This window comes from Grammomys surdaster, unplaced genomic scaffold (genome assembly GCF_004785775.1).
Source record: "Grammomys surdaster isolate TR1022 unplaced genomic scaffold, NIH_TR_1.0 182, whole genome shotgun sequence".
NCBI classification, from domain to species: domain Eukaryota; kingdom Metazoa; phylum Chordata; class Mammalia; order Rodentia; family Muridae; genus Grammomys; species Grammomys surdaster.
The window spans coordinates 316,454-333,626 of NW_021604627.1; positions in this window are offsets into that span (position 1 = coordinate 316,454).

Consider the following 17,173-nt stretch of genomic DNA (forward strand, 5'->3'; position numbering starts at 1 on the left):
CTGTAGCCAGATCTATCCATCTCCTGAGTTGTTCTCAACCACCCCAAGAACAGCAGGATCAGCCCAGAGCCTCCACCCGATGAGTTGGCATGGCTACATTCTGGCATCAAGATAAGGTTTCTAGGCTGCTCCCAGGATGGATCTGGTTTCTTGGAGGCATTTGTGGAAGACAAAACCCAGCCAGTTACCATTGGGTTCACAGAGCCCCGTGACTAGACAGGAATCTTATCCGCTGCAGAACGACATCCTTTTCCTTGCCACAGTGGTCCCTTACGTAGGCCAAGGTCTTTGGGAGCAATGACTCAGATCTTTAAGTCGTTTAATCGAACAGGCCTTTCCCATTTCTAAATAAACCCCCAAACTTGGGCCTCCATATAATCTTCTTCAGCATTTGTGAATACTTCTAACTCCTTTGGGTTTTTGCCATTGATGCTACTTTCTTCAGGAACCCTCCAGTTGTGAAATATGGAGAAGACTGGGCCCTTCTGTGGCCTCCCTCAGATCAGATTCTTCAGAGAATAATTTTCAATTTTGTCACAGACTGACCAGGACTCCAAAGGAGCTTCATGAAAAAGAACTAGAAAACATCATCCTGAGTGAGGTAACCTCGACTTGTAAGTCATATTAACCACAAATAATTATGTTACAATTGGCAGACCTAGAGAAGCTAAGTAAGGCTGAAGGGAGGAATACATGAATCTCACTGTGAAGGGGAAACAGAATAGACATCACAGGAGGGGTCTCGGTACGGGAGTGGGAACAGGATGGATCAGGTGTAGGGAGGACAGAGGGAGAGAGTACTGGGATAGACGATTGGAATTGGGGCGGGGTGGGGGAGTATTTCTGGGAAGAGCTAGAAAGCTAGTGCACTGGAAACTCCCAGGAATTTATGAGGGTGACCCTAGTGAAGACTCCTAGCAAAGCAGGATATGGGGTCTGAACCAATCGGCTCCTCTAACCAGGTAAGACTTTCAATGGAGGGACTGGGACACTAACCCAGCCACAAAACCTTTGACCTACAATTTTTCCTGCCTCAAGATGTGCTGTGGTAAAGGTGGCACAGAACATGTGGAGATGGTCAATGACTGGTCCAGCTTGAGACCCATGCCATGAGAGGGACCCCAGTCCTAACACTTCCTGGAGGGCCAGGATCCAGAGGTTAGAGAGCCCAGAGACTTAAGATAGAACCACAAATGACTAGCAAAAGAAGCCAATGAAATGATTCCTAATTGTATTCTGCTATGCTCATAGATTGGTGCCTAGGACGACTGTGGTCAGAGAGGCTTAACTCATCAAGTGATGGAAATAGGTGCAGAGAAGCACAGCCAAACATTAGGAGGAGCTTGGGGAAGGAGGAGGTGGGGAAGATTGAAGGAGCCAGAGGGGTCAAAGATACCACAAGAAAGCCTACAGGATCAACTAATCTGGGCTCGTAGGGGTTCAGAGAGACTGAACCTTCAAGCAGGGAGCCTGAATGAGACTGACCTAGGATCTCTGCATATATGTTACAGTTATGTAGCTTGATCTTCCGGTGGGACACCTGATAGTGAGAGGAGGGGCTGTCTCTGACTCTTTTACCTACCCTTGGGACCCTTTCCTCCTACTGGGTTGTTCTCTTGTCTAGCCTTAATAAAAGAGGAGGTGCCTAGTCTTACTATATAACCTTGTTATGCCATGACTGGCTGATATTCATAAGAAGCCTGCACTTTTCTAAAGAGAAATGAAGGAGGAGTGGCTGGGGAAGGAGAGGGGGATAGTCCTAGAGGAGAGGAGAAAGGAGAAACAGAGGTTGGGATCTAAAAATTAATTAATTAATTAATTAATTAATTAAAAGGATTTAATAAAAAGATTAAAAAGTTAAAAAGGCTATGCAAAGCAATAGAGCATTATTTAGAATAACTAAATTTAAAAAAATAAAATGAAAGATACTGGCCTGAGCCAATGAAATTAAAATCCTTGGGGATGTGATGTAATGCTTGAGCTGATGTAATGTTTTACTCTTCACTGCTCAGTGGTACTGGTTTTGGATTCTATACCAAGTTCATGACTAGACTTTCTCAAGCTCGGTGCTATTGATTTTGGAGCCTGAAGCCTGCCTCCCTGGGGAAGGGCTTCCTTGAACAATAAATATATTTAGTAGCAGACTCAGCACTTATACACCAGATACCAGGAGCAACCCTCAATGCCTAGTTTTGACAAATAACAATTGTCTTGAGACATTCCTTAATATCCCACATATCAAAAATTGCTCCCAGTTAACAACAGTTATTCTTGGTCTACAAGCAAGGACCCGTTTAATCCTAGCACTTGGGAGGCAGAGGAAGGCCGATCTCTGATTTCAAGGCCAACCCAGTCTATGGAGTGAGTTCCAGGACAGCCAGGGTTTTACAGAGAAACCCTGTCTCAAAAATTAAAAAAAAAAAAAACACTCAGTTTAGCCAGATGTGGTAATGCAAACCTCCAATTGCAGCAAGATTTCAAGTTTGAGGCCAGCCTGGACTACATAGGAAGACCCTGATTCTCACATTGTTATCCAGACCAAATTGTAATTGGATTCTCATTTACTGTTGTTGTTGTTGTTGATGATGATGATGATGGTGATGATGATGATGTTATTCCTCTATTCCTCTGATACCTTCAAAGGTATCAGGGCAGAAGGAAGGTGAAGAAGTGAACTTAAAAGCCTATATTACTCTATCTTGACAGACAACACAATATTTAAGTAGGAACATAATCTGTCAAATAAGTTATAAACTAATGAGTTGATGAAAAGGAGTCACTCAGAGAGTACCACGTGAACCCTGATCTTAACCCTGTATTGCTCACCGCGTTACTATTAGTAAATGAAGACAAGGATTCTGGTTTTCAACGTGAAGCCAGGAGAACAACAAATAATTTCCAATTGTCTGCACAGCAGAGATGCTGGACTGATGTGAAACATGAAAACATAAAAGGATAAATATGATGCCCTGTTTGAGATTTCAAAAATCAACCAAACTTGAAAAATCCAAGGACATTTAGAAATCAAGTGTTTTTCTCCCTCCATGAAGCATATAAAGATGTGTCATATAAAGTATTTATTTAACAATATGCATAGTAGCAAAAGGTGAGTGGTTTTTGAACATATCAATAGTCTGTAATAGGAGAATCATTTTATTAATTATATGTATGTATATATATGACTAAATACTCTGTGGCCTTTAAAATGAATGAACAAGATGCCAATGTGCCTATACAAAATGCATTCAAGATATCCTACACAATGAAATAACAAGAAGCAAAATAATGATTCTATTAGGCTGACCTTTGTGGTTGGAGAAAGCAGGGTAACAGTACAGTATGGGGAAGGCAGAGTAGAAAGAGTTGATATTATAAAATCCTCTGTACTGTTGAAATGTTTAGGTATGTGATATTTCCTTTTTATTATTACAAAAATAAACCACTGAAAATGTTTTTTGAAAACACACAACTGACATGATGGTGTTCACTTGAAATCTCAGCTCTCAGGAAGCTGAGGCAAGAGGCTTGTGAGTATAACGCCAATCTGGGCTACATATGGACCCTATCAAGGGAGGGGACAAAGTATCTTCACAGCATACCAGAACCACGATAGCAAAGCTGCTCACAAGAAAATTTCAAGGTCCCTCAGGGTTATACAGACATCTGTCCAGTGCTCTGAACAATTCCTTGACCCTGGGCAGAGTGGCAGTGAGAAAGGATCACAGACATCACAGTCTTGCAGATATGACAGTCATCTGCAGTGCTAGATGCAGAATTCAAGAATTCAAAGCAAATTGGACCACAAAGAACACAAAAAGGGGAATGGATTCTCAGAATTTACTCACTCTTTCTTCCCTGAACTTGTCTACTGAGAGCCAGCACTAGAGGAAGACCTGACAGTCATTCACATACTACAGGAAAGGGAGGGCCTAAGAAAGTCAAAGTCAAGGCCAGCTCCTCTCTAGTCTATCCAGTCTTCCATACCTCTTTATTCTCCCATCCTCTTAAACCAGATCTCTGGTTCATCCCTTTCCACATCTTCTCAAGATAAATGGATGGGAAAAGGAACTTTAAATGACTCATCCATCATTCCTTAGAAAATGAGTCATCATGATGGTAAAAGCCAGGAACCTCTCCTTGGTTTTCATCATGTTCAGGTGTACTGTACTGATGCTAGGTTTTGTTTTGTACCATCTCTTTGTATACATATATCCAAAACATTGACTCCTATTGAAACAAATGGAAAACCAAGTACAAGGCCATAATCAGAGTTTGGCATGATGTGTTAGATTAATATTTGGCTAAATTTATTGAACATGATTAACTGGGAAATAATGTTTTCTGGGTATAGTAGATCAATTTCTTGCTAGCTAAGACAGTGTTTACTGCACAGGTCATAGAAGTTCCCTGTTAACTGATAGAAGGCTTTAACTTTTAATTTTATTATGTTTCATTGTATATATCTGTGGGGCTGTAGCTTTCGCATGGGCATGAGTCCTATTGGGCTGAGTTGTGGGTCCTGTGTGTTTGCCGCCCCAGGCACCTGGAATTGCAGCTCAGGGGGCAGAGGCGAAGGAATTCGACTGAGTTCACTCCATGCGGTGCTGGGCCAACACTGGGCTATGGGAAGCCACAGAGCTCTACTCCAGGCTTGGGGAGATCCCAATCTGAGGTCCTGCAGGGGCCAGAGCTTTTGAAATGGGGACCCCCAGGCAAGGAGGTGGGTGGGGGTCAACTGGTCTCAGACCCTTGGGCTCCCAGGTGCCACTGAGAGGTCACAGAAGGACCAAGACGTGGTGAGGGGGAGAAGATGAGCTCCTGAAGTGCCTCGTGAGGAAAAAGACTCTTGGTCACAGTGACTCATTTGACTCGGCTAGCTCCACTTGGGTTGGCAGCCTCTCTGTGGCTGGAACATAGAGAAGTCCTCCATGGTAGATTAGGCGGTAGCTCATTAGTTGAAGACCTTCTCCATGGTCCCCCACAGTGGGCCCCAAGTATGAGAGGTAGTCCATTCTTAAAAGGTTTACTGTCATGGTGGAAAGTGGATGAAGCTATGCCCCATGTTCTCAGGGTGGGCCTGAGGGTAAACACCTTTTGCAAGTAGGAGGAAGGTCTGGAAAGGAATGCTTAATTGGGTACGCCCTCTGGCCTTTAGATAACTCATGAATATGGAGAGCTCTTGCGGCTCTGTGGCCTGTAGTCATGCCCTCTAACTGTGCTATGTGACACAAACCTCTCTTTGGGAGGGGCTGTAGAGGGTTGTCCTAAGTGAAAGGAACCAGGGCCCAGGAGCAAGGCCGAACACCTACCATCCCTTTAGGGTCTCCAGGGTTCGAGGACTGTACTCAACCAGGTACCCAGCTGCCTCTCACAGCCCACTGCCCCACATATATCCATGGCCAAGATTCTACAACTGAGAAACAAATTGTCTAATGGATCTGATGTAAAAAGATCTGAAATACAGTTAAGAATGAATATTTTTAAATTAGATTTTTCATATATCAAGTGACTATTAAATTGCTGTGTCAGTTTCTAAAGTCTTATTCTATGTATGTGTACTTATTGCAGTTAGTATCAAACACTTGAGAGTAACACTTATACAAGTGTTCAAACTTCATTAGACATTCTAAGAATGAAGAATAGAAGTACAAGGTGATTTGACATGTATTTATTGGACAATTGATGAAATAATACAAGATCAGGATGTGTTTGGTTATTGGTTTCTTATTGGTTTCTACTTAAAAACCTAACTCTTTAGACGTCCAAAGTAAAGCACAAAGTAACCAGGACAGTCTAAGAGTAAGATGTAGTGGAGGGGGATTGCAACCCCTTTAGAAGAACAACATAAGGTGGCCTGACTTCCCAGTTCTCCCAAAGTCTAGACCACCAACCAAGGAGTGTACCTGGAGGGATCCATGACTCCAGATATACATATGTAGCAGAAGACAGCCTTGCCCTACAACAATGGGTGGGGAGGCCTTTGATCCCAGAGAGGTTGGATGCCCCAGAGTAGGGGATGATGGAGTGATGGGGTGGAAGATTGTGGCTGGGTGGGAGAGGGCAGATGTGGGATGGGGGGTTGGTGAAGGGGTAACTGGGAAATGGGATATCATTTGAGATGTAAATGAATGGAATGATTAATAAAAAAGATGTGCTTATAATCTTTTAGTTTAGAGCCTTCTCTTACTATGCTACTTAGAATGATTCAACACAAGTAATAGAGAATGTATACACTGTGAAGATGCAAAGAAAAACAGATCTGTGATATGAAAAATAATACTATAGAAAGTCAGAGAAAACAAACAATTTCAGCAACTGTTGATTTGATATATGCAATGAAGATTCAGGAAAAAAATATTTTTTATAAAGGATGAAGAGGAAAGCATAAGGAGAATACAGAAATGCCAGAAGGTAAAAATTTAAAGAAACAAAGCAACTTGTGATAGCTCTCTTTTGCTCAGAAGCCTTTGGAGTTACCCTTACAACCAAAGTGGACTGAATACCCTGGAAAAGGACACCTTTCTTTCTACCCCAAAGAGAACTGAGTTTTCAGGGCAAATTGCCATCTTCCAACATCTGGAAAGACAGACAAGTCAGTGAATCCCAACTGAGATCTGAAACAGAAGACATGTGGTTGGAATTTAAATGATAAATCAACAACTTGCTGGAAGCTTAGTGTGGAATAATGTGAAAATAAAGAGCTGCTAGCGAGTAACCAGAGTCATATCAATTGACCCTCACACTGCTGGGGGTTTTATCTTCAGGAGTTCTATCAAAGTTTCGGGATGAAGGTTTACGAAAGACCTTTTCAGTTCTGGCAGGAAGAAAAGAATACTGATAGTTTGAAATATTCAGAGATGACTTAACATAAAAGAGGGAAGACTCAATCAATCCACTATAGCTTTATTCCATCTAGGGAATGGTGTGTTCATGCTTTCAGGTCACTTAACCACATCTTATATTACCTATGAGAGGACTTTTTAAAAAAAGAAATGATTGAGAAAGTTAACAGCCCAAAAGAGCATCAGTACAATGTGTATGAATTTCAGCTGAGCTGAGAAAAAGCCAATGAAAAGGCTTTGGGAAGCACAAAGTTAAGAAAGGAGACAGAGCTGGTCTGGGCCTAAGCACTGAGGAGATCCTGGTCGGCTGCTCTACACCCAACCTCACAAAACCCAGAGGAAGCAGGCCTCCCAAGAGCGCTAACCCAGGCAGCATCTTAGGTAAGGGATAGCAACACCCACCCCAAACAGGGAGTAACTGGGACCCACTAGGACTCAGGAATTCACTCTTGGCCCGGAGCACTGGTTCCTTCCCGTCTGGGCCCATGCACTGAGCAGATCTTGGGCCCAAGCTCTAATCCTAGTAGTAACACCCACCCCACACAGTTCTGAATCAACAAAGATAATAAGAAAGACAGGCTCCAGTGAGAGACAGGGCAGGTATTGCTAAGGTGATCCAGATGGCGAAAGGCAAGCACAAGAACATAAGTGTCAGTAACCAAGGGTACTTGGCATCATTAGAACCTAGCTCTCCCACACTGGAAAGTCTTGAATTCGCCATATCATCAGGAAAGCAAGATTCAGATTTAAAATCACTTCTAATGATGATGATAGAGGACTTTAAGAAGGACACAAATAATATTCTCAAAGAATTTGAGGAGAACACAGGTAAACAGGTAGAAGCCCTTAAAGAGGAAACACAAAAATCCCTTAAAGAATTACAAGAGAACACAACCAAACATTTGAAAGAATTGAACAAATCCATCCAGGACATAAAAATGGAAGTAGAAACAATAAAGAAATCACAAAGGGAGACTACCCTGGAGATAGTAAACCTAGGAAAAAAATTAGGAGTCATAGATGCAAGCATCACCAACAGAATACAGGAGACAGAAGTGAGAATCTCAAGTGTACAAGATACCATAGAAAATATTGACACAGCTGTCAAAGAAAACTCAAAACACAAAAATTTCTTAACCCAAGACATCCAGGAAATCCAGGACACAATGAAAAGACCAAACTTAAGGATAATAGGTATAGATGAGAGTGAAGATTCCCAACTTAAAGGGCCAATACACATCTTCAACAAAATTATAGAAGAAAACTTCCCTAACTTAAAGAACGAGAAGCCCATAAACATACAAGAAGCCTACAGAATGCCAAATAGACTAGACCAGAAAAGATATTCCTTCCGTCACATAATAATCAAAACACCAAATGCACAAAACAAAGAGAATATTAAAAGCAGTTAGGTAAAAGGCCAAGTAACCTATAAGAATTACACCAGACTTCTCACCAGAGACTATAAAAAAAGCCAGAAGATCTTGGACTGACATTATACAGACCCTAAGAGAACACAAATGCCAGCCCAGCCTTCTATACCCAGCAAAACTCTCAATTACCATAAATGGAGAAACCAAGATATTCCATGGCAAAACCAAATTTACACAATATCTTTCCACAAACCCGGCATCACAAAGGATATTAGCTCCAATACAAAGAGGGAAATTATACCCTAGACAGAGTAAGAAAGTAATCCTCTTCCAACAAATCCAAAAGAAGATAGCCACACAAAGATATTTCCAACTCTAATAACAAAAATAACAGGAAGCAACAATCACTGTTCCTTAATATCTCTTAACACCAATGGACTCAATTCCCCAATAAAAAGACATAGGCTAACCAACTGGATACGTAGACAGGACCCAGCATTTTGCTGCATACAGGAAACCCACCTCAGTGACAAAGACAGATACTACCTTAGAGTAAAAGGCTGGAAAACAAATTTTCTAGAAAATGGTCCTAAGAAACAAGCTGGAGTAGCCATTCTAAAACCTCCAGTCCAAGAACACAAAGGGAGGGACTCATAGCTCCACCTGTATAGGTAGTTGAGGGTGGCCTTGTCAGACATCAGTGGAAGTGGAGGGCCATGGTACCTAATAGGTTGGATTCCCTAGTGTTAGGGAATTTGAGAGGAATTCGGGAAAGGGAGGATGGTGGGAGCACACCCTCATAGAAACTCCCAGAATTATATGGATTAGATATGATAGAAACAGGCCACCAGAAGACTAGATTCCAGAATTCAAACAAAAAATATCTTGATACTAAAATTTGTTTTGAGAATTGTATATTGCAGAATACACAGCCTTGGTATATCTGCCAATCAAGCAAGCTGAGCAGACCGGCTCAAACCTCTGATGTCCTGGAATCTCAGCTGAATGCAGTGAAGACACAGATGTCAGAGGCTTATCAATTTACTCTCCCCCCAACCCCTCTTCTAATATCTCAATGCCCCTAATCAGCTTGAAGAAGTTAATGAAGAGTTGGCGCCCCTATTCTCTGGGCTTGGGGACTGAGGTGGTTAATATTGGGATATCTTTCTAGGGGAAAGTAGTGGTTTTGTTGGAACAGGGAGGAATAGCTAGGATTTATTGCATAGCCATAATGTATTGGTAGAAATCTGTATAATTGTTATTAAGCTGAAGTTATAATTTCTTAAATGGTACAAAAGTTACTTTGATTTCAAATTTAAGGTTTTCATTGGTACGAGTTTCTTATTGATATAAAAGTGAGATTAATATTGTTACTCTCATAGGCATTGTGCCTATATAACACATTTAGGAATACAAGGCTTAGGCCCAGTCCTTCTTTAACTTTTTTAAACTGATTTGAGATGGTTATCCTGTGAGTTAAGGACCTATAGCAAATTCATGGCTCTGAGTTTATTGTTATGGTGTTTTCTATATTTTATTTAGAAATAGCTGAGAGGAGTTAACAGACAACAGTCCAGATTGCCATACATGGATAGTTGGTTTTCAAAAAGTCAGAAATCCACAGAATTTACGTTACAAACATTTCTGTATTAATGTTCATTTTGATTAGAGACCTGTCTGCTCCTGACAGCTTCCTGTCTTGGATTCTAAGAAGAAATTGAGCATCTTTGGAGTTACTCCAGTTGTGGTGAGACAGCCACTAGGCAAGAATTGCCTCTTTTCATCTACAGACTAATTACTGTCCAGAAAAGGACACACTTGAGGAATAGTTGACTGATTATATTTGCCAAGACAGAGTAATCAGCCCTTAATAATGCTGCATCACTAGGTCTGTCAGATGATCCTGGGCCAGAAGACTGAAGATCAGATGCTCCAACGTTTTGTAGTGTAGGGATTGTCCAGGTGTTCAGCGATCTCTATAAATTGGCTAAGTTTTAGAAGCTATGCTTTGTGCTTCCCATAATTTCAGTTAATTCAGGCATTCTGGATTTCTGACGGGGTTGAAGACCTATAGTCTCATAGCCAATCCCGGCTATTTACTTTGAGAGAAAATATTTGAGAGGATGGTTTTCAGGTGACATTCATTCTAAAGCCAAGAAAAAAGCCAGGTTCAGAACTAAATCTTTTAGTTAGGAGAGATGACAGAGGTTCTGGTTAGTCAACAAAATGATGGACTGGGTATTAGGTCTATCTTGTACCTTACTGATACAAATTGGTATCCTTATGCTCTAATTGTTTTTTGAGAGAAAAGTTTTATCTTAACAGGAAGAGTGATATGTAGGAGGAGCTATGGTGGGAGGAGTAAAGAGAGGAAGAGGAGGAGTAAGGAGAGGAGGAGGAGCTAGGAGATGAGGGGGGAAATGGAGGCGGATGTTCGGGTGTCTCTGCCAGTCAAAGATAGTTGGTATATCTAGGTTGGGTATTGGGTTACACTTCTGATTGATGGGCATCTTGTTTTTGAGCATTACCAAACTTATAAAGCCTTTGATTAACATTTAAAAATAAAAATTAAAAAAAAGAAAGGAGACAGAAAATGGAAATCCAATGAAGAAAACATCCAGCATCATTGGCTGCAGCAAATATTGATCATGGCCCATATTCTAGCAGCCAGGTCCTTTCCACTTAAAGACTGACATTGAGACTTCTCTTAGTAAGGAGTCTCCACCCTTACAACCCTGTCCTGTAGATTGCTTCCTCTCTACAGCACAGAATTTGCTTCATGATCTTAATTATACAGAAGTAGTTTCTACTATCCTATAAGCTAACATAATCATGGGAGTAGCCTCAGGAAGAAATGGTGAAGATAGCCACTTCAGAATTCACCTAACACCATCAGTTCTGTAGAGAATACAGGTTGAAAATGTATGCTGACTCATAGTTTTATTATGTAACTAATCTGTATATATTCTTAAATTTATAGAATTTAGAGGAAGACTTAGAGAAATAAATGCATTATTTCTATGAAAAAAGAGTAAAGATGAATAGGAACTTAATCCAGGCAGGGGTAGGCTTTGATTTATTTTCCAAAACAAGGTCATTTTTAAACTTTTTAAATCACAGATACCTCAAAACCTTCTTTGTCTTAAGTGTGGACACATGAATTATTCCAAGTAGATAATAGAACTTGGCTTCCAAGTTGTTAGTAAGATCAGCCCAGGCACCAGATAGATGGATGCTTGCTCAGTAATCTTTAAAACAGAAGCTGTTGAGTATACCTCTTACTTTCCTCTTTGGCTGAAATATAGGAAATACTGGTTTTAAATAGAGGCTCAGAACAAGATAGGACTTTTGTATAGGCTGGAGTGCAAGGTGCTTAATAATTTGGGGCCATACAACCCAGAAGATGGAGTGCTACAAGTGGAAGACAGTTTTTCATTTTAAAGTATGTGGCTTAGCCATAAGCTGTATCTCACAAACAGGATATTGTTCACCTGTCCAAGCCATAAAACTATGTGTGCATAGCACCACTCTATCATCAAATGGAAGAGGCAGAGATGGTATGAGACTCTAGTGGGCTGGAAGGCATAAGTAAAATGATAAGAGGCTCCAGCAGGCCAAAGGCACATAAGTTACATAGAGAAGTAGCTCTATGCTCATGGTCTCTACTGCTACATAGAGTTCAAGTGAGAAATTGGCTGGAGATGAGAACCACTGGCCTCGTTTATAGGTGGTTCTACATGACTTTGAGGTCGCTTACCTAAAAGTACACAGTAGCAGCATTTATATGCCTATACAGCATCTCTAAGAGGCAGACATAAGAAGAAATCTCAATAAGCATGGTTTTGAGTACCTGCTTGGTCACTTTAAAAGAACACTTAAACTGGATATGGATTAACCTTCTCTGCTCATAGTAGTTCTGCTACAACAACCATTTATACCTTGTCCACTGTTATTCTCCTCTACAGAACAGAACTTTCATGCCAAACTCAAACTCAAACCACAACAAATGAGGTTGAGCACTGGGCCCATTTTCATATAAGGGTTTTTATCCTGTTCTTCATTATCCTTGATTCATAGATGTGGACTTGTCTTCTGAAGACACAAGTTTGGCATCAGATAGGAGCTACCACCTTACAGGTCTGGACAATGTCCTCTCAGATGTTTTGAGTCAGAACTCTATGTTGCTCCTCACTCAGCCAAAATTCATAAATCCAGGAGGCCAGGGATGAAAGTAGAAAGATTACTATGTATGGCAGTGCATGGTACATTCCATGAACTTGAGGGATAGAAGCAAGAAGACTTTTGAGTTGCAGGCCAGACTGAGCTACATAGAGGAACATTCTCAAGAAAAGAGAAGAAAAGGAAGGAAAGAGAGTAGATGGGAGAGGAGGGGAGGGAGAGGGAGAGGAGAGGGGAAAGTTGCAGAAGGGGAAGGAGAAGGAAGGGAAGGGAGTAGATGGGAGGGAAAGGAAGGGAAGGGAAGGGAAGGGAAGGGAAGGGAAGGGAAGGGAAGGGGAATTAGAGGAACACTATTCACTATCATCTTTAGTGATCCAGTAGCAAAATGTAGCTTCCTGTATCTGTTGGTCAGGAGGTTATAGTTCCAAAGGGACCCAACACAGATTCCATTTAGTGAGATTGTTGCCTGGACACTCTAGGTACAGTATAGCATTGAATTACCAAGAATAGTAGTAACAAGGGAAATACTGGAAGAAACCACTCGTTCATATCATCTATTATCATTGTAGAAGTGAGAACTATTATGCTTATGTTTCTTCCTTAATGTTTAAGCAAATGTTTACTTATACACTAGCAAGGTATTTTTAATTCTTCCATTTTTCATCACGTATTATCTAGCACAAAATAAGATCTCAGTACGTTTACTTAAGACATCACAATTTGGGTCAGGAGTGATGGGGCACACCTTTAATCCCAGCAGTCTAGAGGCAGAGATAAATAGATCTCTGTGAGTTCTCAGCAAGCCTGGTCTACAAAGTGAGTTCCAAGACAGCCAGGGTTCTGTTACACAAAGAAACTCTATCTCAAAAAACCCAAAAAGACATCACAGCTTAAATATTTAAGTGACAATATATCAAAGAAAAAGTGTGGATCAGCTTGGGGAAAAAATGAACACGACTCAAAGATAAAAATGAACTATGTAATCTCTTTTGGGGAAAAAACATTTTTCTCAGTTGTACCTGGCAGCAGAAGGCTTTAATATGTCTTTATTCAGAGACTAAGTACATGTTTAGGAGATGTGTATGTACTCCAGATTGGTTGGTGGTGGACTTTAATGGTTTTTCTAATCATTCCAACTTGCCTAGGCTGAGGTACATTTCCCAGAATTCACTCTCTTTGTTTTGTTTCCAGTTAGAATCAGCCACAGGGGAGATTTGGGGGGATTTTGGGGACTGGAAGGGAAGTAATGGACATTCTCAAACACACATGTTCCTGCTCTGTCTGCTGAGTCACTTCATTGGTGTGAAACAACAGGGCTTGCAAATGACCTGCCTTTCCCAGATAGATAGACCTGCCTTCCACAGATAAACTCTCCTTCAGTTCCCCACTCTTAAGCCATGATGTACTGAATGATGACTAAGGTCAGAATTGAGAAATCACATGATTTCCAGTTCTTCCTTGTTGGTCCTGGCCTGTTCTTGATTTCCTCTACTTTATATCTCTCTTCTTCCCTATTATTTGTTCCACATTCCTTCTTCAAGCTCCAGCAGCAGACTCAGAGACAGTGGCCTAAGAGATCCTGCTCAACCAGTTCCCACAGTTCCATGAAAGCAATTGCCTTTAACTTTTCCATGATAGAGCGGTTTAATGTTACTTCTTACAGATTTTGCTTCTCTGGTTGGTCTTGGACTGCAGCTGTTGAGGAGCCAGCAGGGAGGAAAAAGATGCATTTAATTTTGAGCATGTCAAGATTACAATGTCGATTGAACAACCACGTGGGGCTATCTAGAAATAAGACCAACTGAAATTTAGTAGAAAAATGAGGGAAGGTGGTAGATTAAAAATGTTAGATATGAAGGTTCCAGCTGTCTTCACCACAGTGCACAAGATCCTTGAAAATAGTAGAGTGAAAGAAAGGGGAACAGTAGGATAGCCAAACACGGAAGCTATGGTGAGCACTAACATCTGTATGTCAATGGTGGTCGGACATTGGAGTCCCATATCAGTCTGCCTCCAGCTACGAGCTGAAGAAATGTATAGAAGACAAGATGACTCAAGACAAAGGACATATGGGAGTATGATGTGGGGCCAGGAAAGATAAAAGGAAAATGAAACAAGGTGAAGACATTTGGGTTAAATCCTTTTTTAAAAAAGATTTAATTTATTTTAATTGTATGTATGTGTATATCTGTGTGAGTGTGTCTGATCCCCTAGAACTGGAGTTACAGACAGCTGTGAGCTGCCATGTGGATGCTTGGAATTAAACTTGGGTCCTCTGGAAGAACAGCTAGTGATCTTAACTGCTAATCCATCTCTCCAGCCCCTCCTTTAAGATATAAATGGATGCTTTATATGGATGCACTTCTATCTGTACACCAGAAGAGGTCATCTGATCCCATGAGACTACAGTTATCACTGGATGAGAGCTATAGATGGTGCTGGGAATTGAACTCAGAACCTCTGAAAGATCAGCTAGTCCTCTTTTTTTTTTTAAAGATTTATTTACTTATTATATATGCATACACTGTAGCTGTCTTCAGACACACCAGAAGAGGGCATCGAATCTCATTACGGATGGTTGTAAGCCACCATGTGGTTGCTGGGATTTGACCTCAGGACCTCTGAAAGAGCAGTCAGTGCTCTTAACCACTGAGCCATCTCTCCAGCCCCTCAGCTAGTCCTCTTAACCACCACTGAGCTACCTTTCCAGACCATTTAAAAAAAACATTTTAAAATGATTTATTTATTCTTATTTGATGTGCATTGGTGTTTTTCCATATATGTATATCTGTGTGAAGATGTCAGATCACCTGGAACTGGGGTTACAGACAGTTGTGAGCCACCATGTGGGTGCTAGGAATTGAACCAGGGCCCTCTAGAAGAGCATCCAGTGCTCTTAACCACTGAGCCATCTCTCTGGCTCTGTTTTTAACATTAACTATTGATTTTTTGAGAGTTTCACATTATGGACCCCAATCCTGTTCATCTCCTCATCCCCTCATATCTGCCATTTGCCCTTGTAACCTCCACCCCAGTTTAAAACACACACACACACACACACACACACACACACACACCTCCAAAGCACAGAAAACATCACATCATGAAAGCTGTATTATATCACAGTGTGTCCTACAGTTTATCTCTCTGTCCACACATCTTTGCTTGCAAATGTTCATTTCAATAAGTCATTGGTCAGGTTCAAGATCTCTGGCTTCTGTGATATCATCAATATAGGGTCTTCACTGGAACTTTTCCTACTTATCTCATTGTTCCCTTGTGTTATCGAGATCCCGTAGCTTTGGGTCAGTAGGACTGGCCCTTTCACAAGTCCCAACCATTTGCAGATGATACAAATTTTGGGATGAGCCGACTCTGAACCCTGGATCTGGGGCTGGGTGGTAGCTGAGCTGGACAGTGAGTTTGTTCTCTGACCTGTTCACCAGGCTGAACTCTTCAGCACTGCTCTAGCTAGGCCACCCAAGGCCACCATCAGCAGGAGGCAGGGGCAGCTCTTGGGCCTCCCTTGCACCAGTTTCTTAATTAATGATTGAGCCCCATAACTTCAAAGACTTCATTCAACCTACCTTGTAATTTAGTTTATAGCATATATGGTGTGAATATACTTTGCCCAGGGAGTAGTACTATTAGGAGATGTGGCCCTGTTGGAGTAGGTGTAGCCTTGCTGGAGTAGGTGTGTCACTGTGGGTGTGGGCCTTAAGACCCTCCTCCTAGCTGCCTGGAAGTCGGTCTTGGCCTTCAGATGAAGATGTTGAACCCTCAGCTTCTCCTGCACCAAGCCTGTCTGGACGTTGCCTTGATGATAATGGACGGAACCTCTGAACCTTTAAGCCAGCCTCAATTAAATGTTGCTTTCACAAAGGAAGTTCCAAAACAGCTTGGTGTAAATTCTGTTCTCTGGTTACTAAAGGTCACTCTTACAAAAAGTATTTTAATGAAAAGGGGGAAGCTGAAAAAGGAAAAAAAAATATAAAATGTATGGTTCATGTAATACAGGGGAAACCAGGAAGTGAAATGGGGCTTAATCCTGTGTTCAAAGATATTAAACTGAATTAAGGGAGTGGTGACCTTGGGGCAAGATCCCACCCAGCTGTAGGAAGCCGCGTTTGCGCTGGCAGAATCCGCCATTGCAAGATGGCGATGTCGGCCGTAATTCTTCCTAGTAAACAAGTAAATTGCACATGTGTCATGGTAAAAGCCCGCCAAAGTTAAAGCCCATCCCACAGTGTTTTGGTGCGCAATGAGTAAGCAGCCAATCAGAAGTGAATACACCGCTCTAAGGGTATATAAGCAGTGCTTTCCTGGGCCTGGGGGTCTTCCACCATTTTGTGTTTGAAATAAACGTGTTCCTGCGGAAGGATCCTGATGTGTGTGCGCGTGCGTTCTTGCTGGCGAGACGATTACACGTGTGTCACACCCAGCTAAGTTTAGGTTCAGGCATGTTAGTACAAGCCTTTAATCCCAGGAGGCAAAGGCAAGCAGATCTCTGAGTTCAAAGCCAGCCTGGTTCAGAGCAAGTTCTAGGTGAAGAAAAGCTTAAGTCCAGGCATGGTGGTACTCGCCTTTAATCCCAAGAGACAGGCATGCAGTTCTCTGAGTTCAAGGTCAATCTACAGAGCAAGATCCAGGACAGCCAAGGTTAGGCAGTGAGGGAATTGGAAAATAGAAAGCTGGTAATAGAATAAGGGGTGGGGGTATGTTCCAGCCCCAGCAAGCAGCAGAACTCAGCAGCTTTGGGCACGTGGCTCTGGCTTTAGA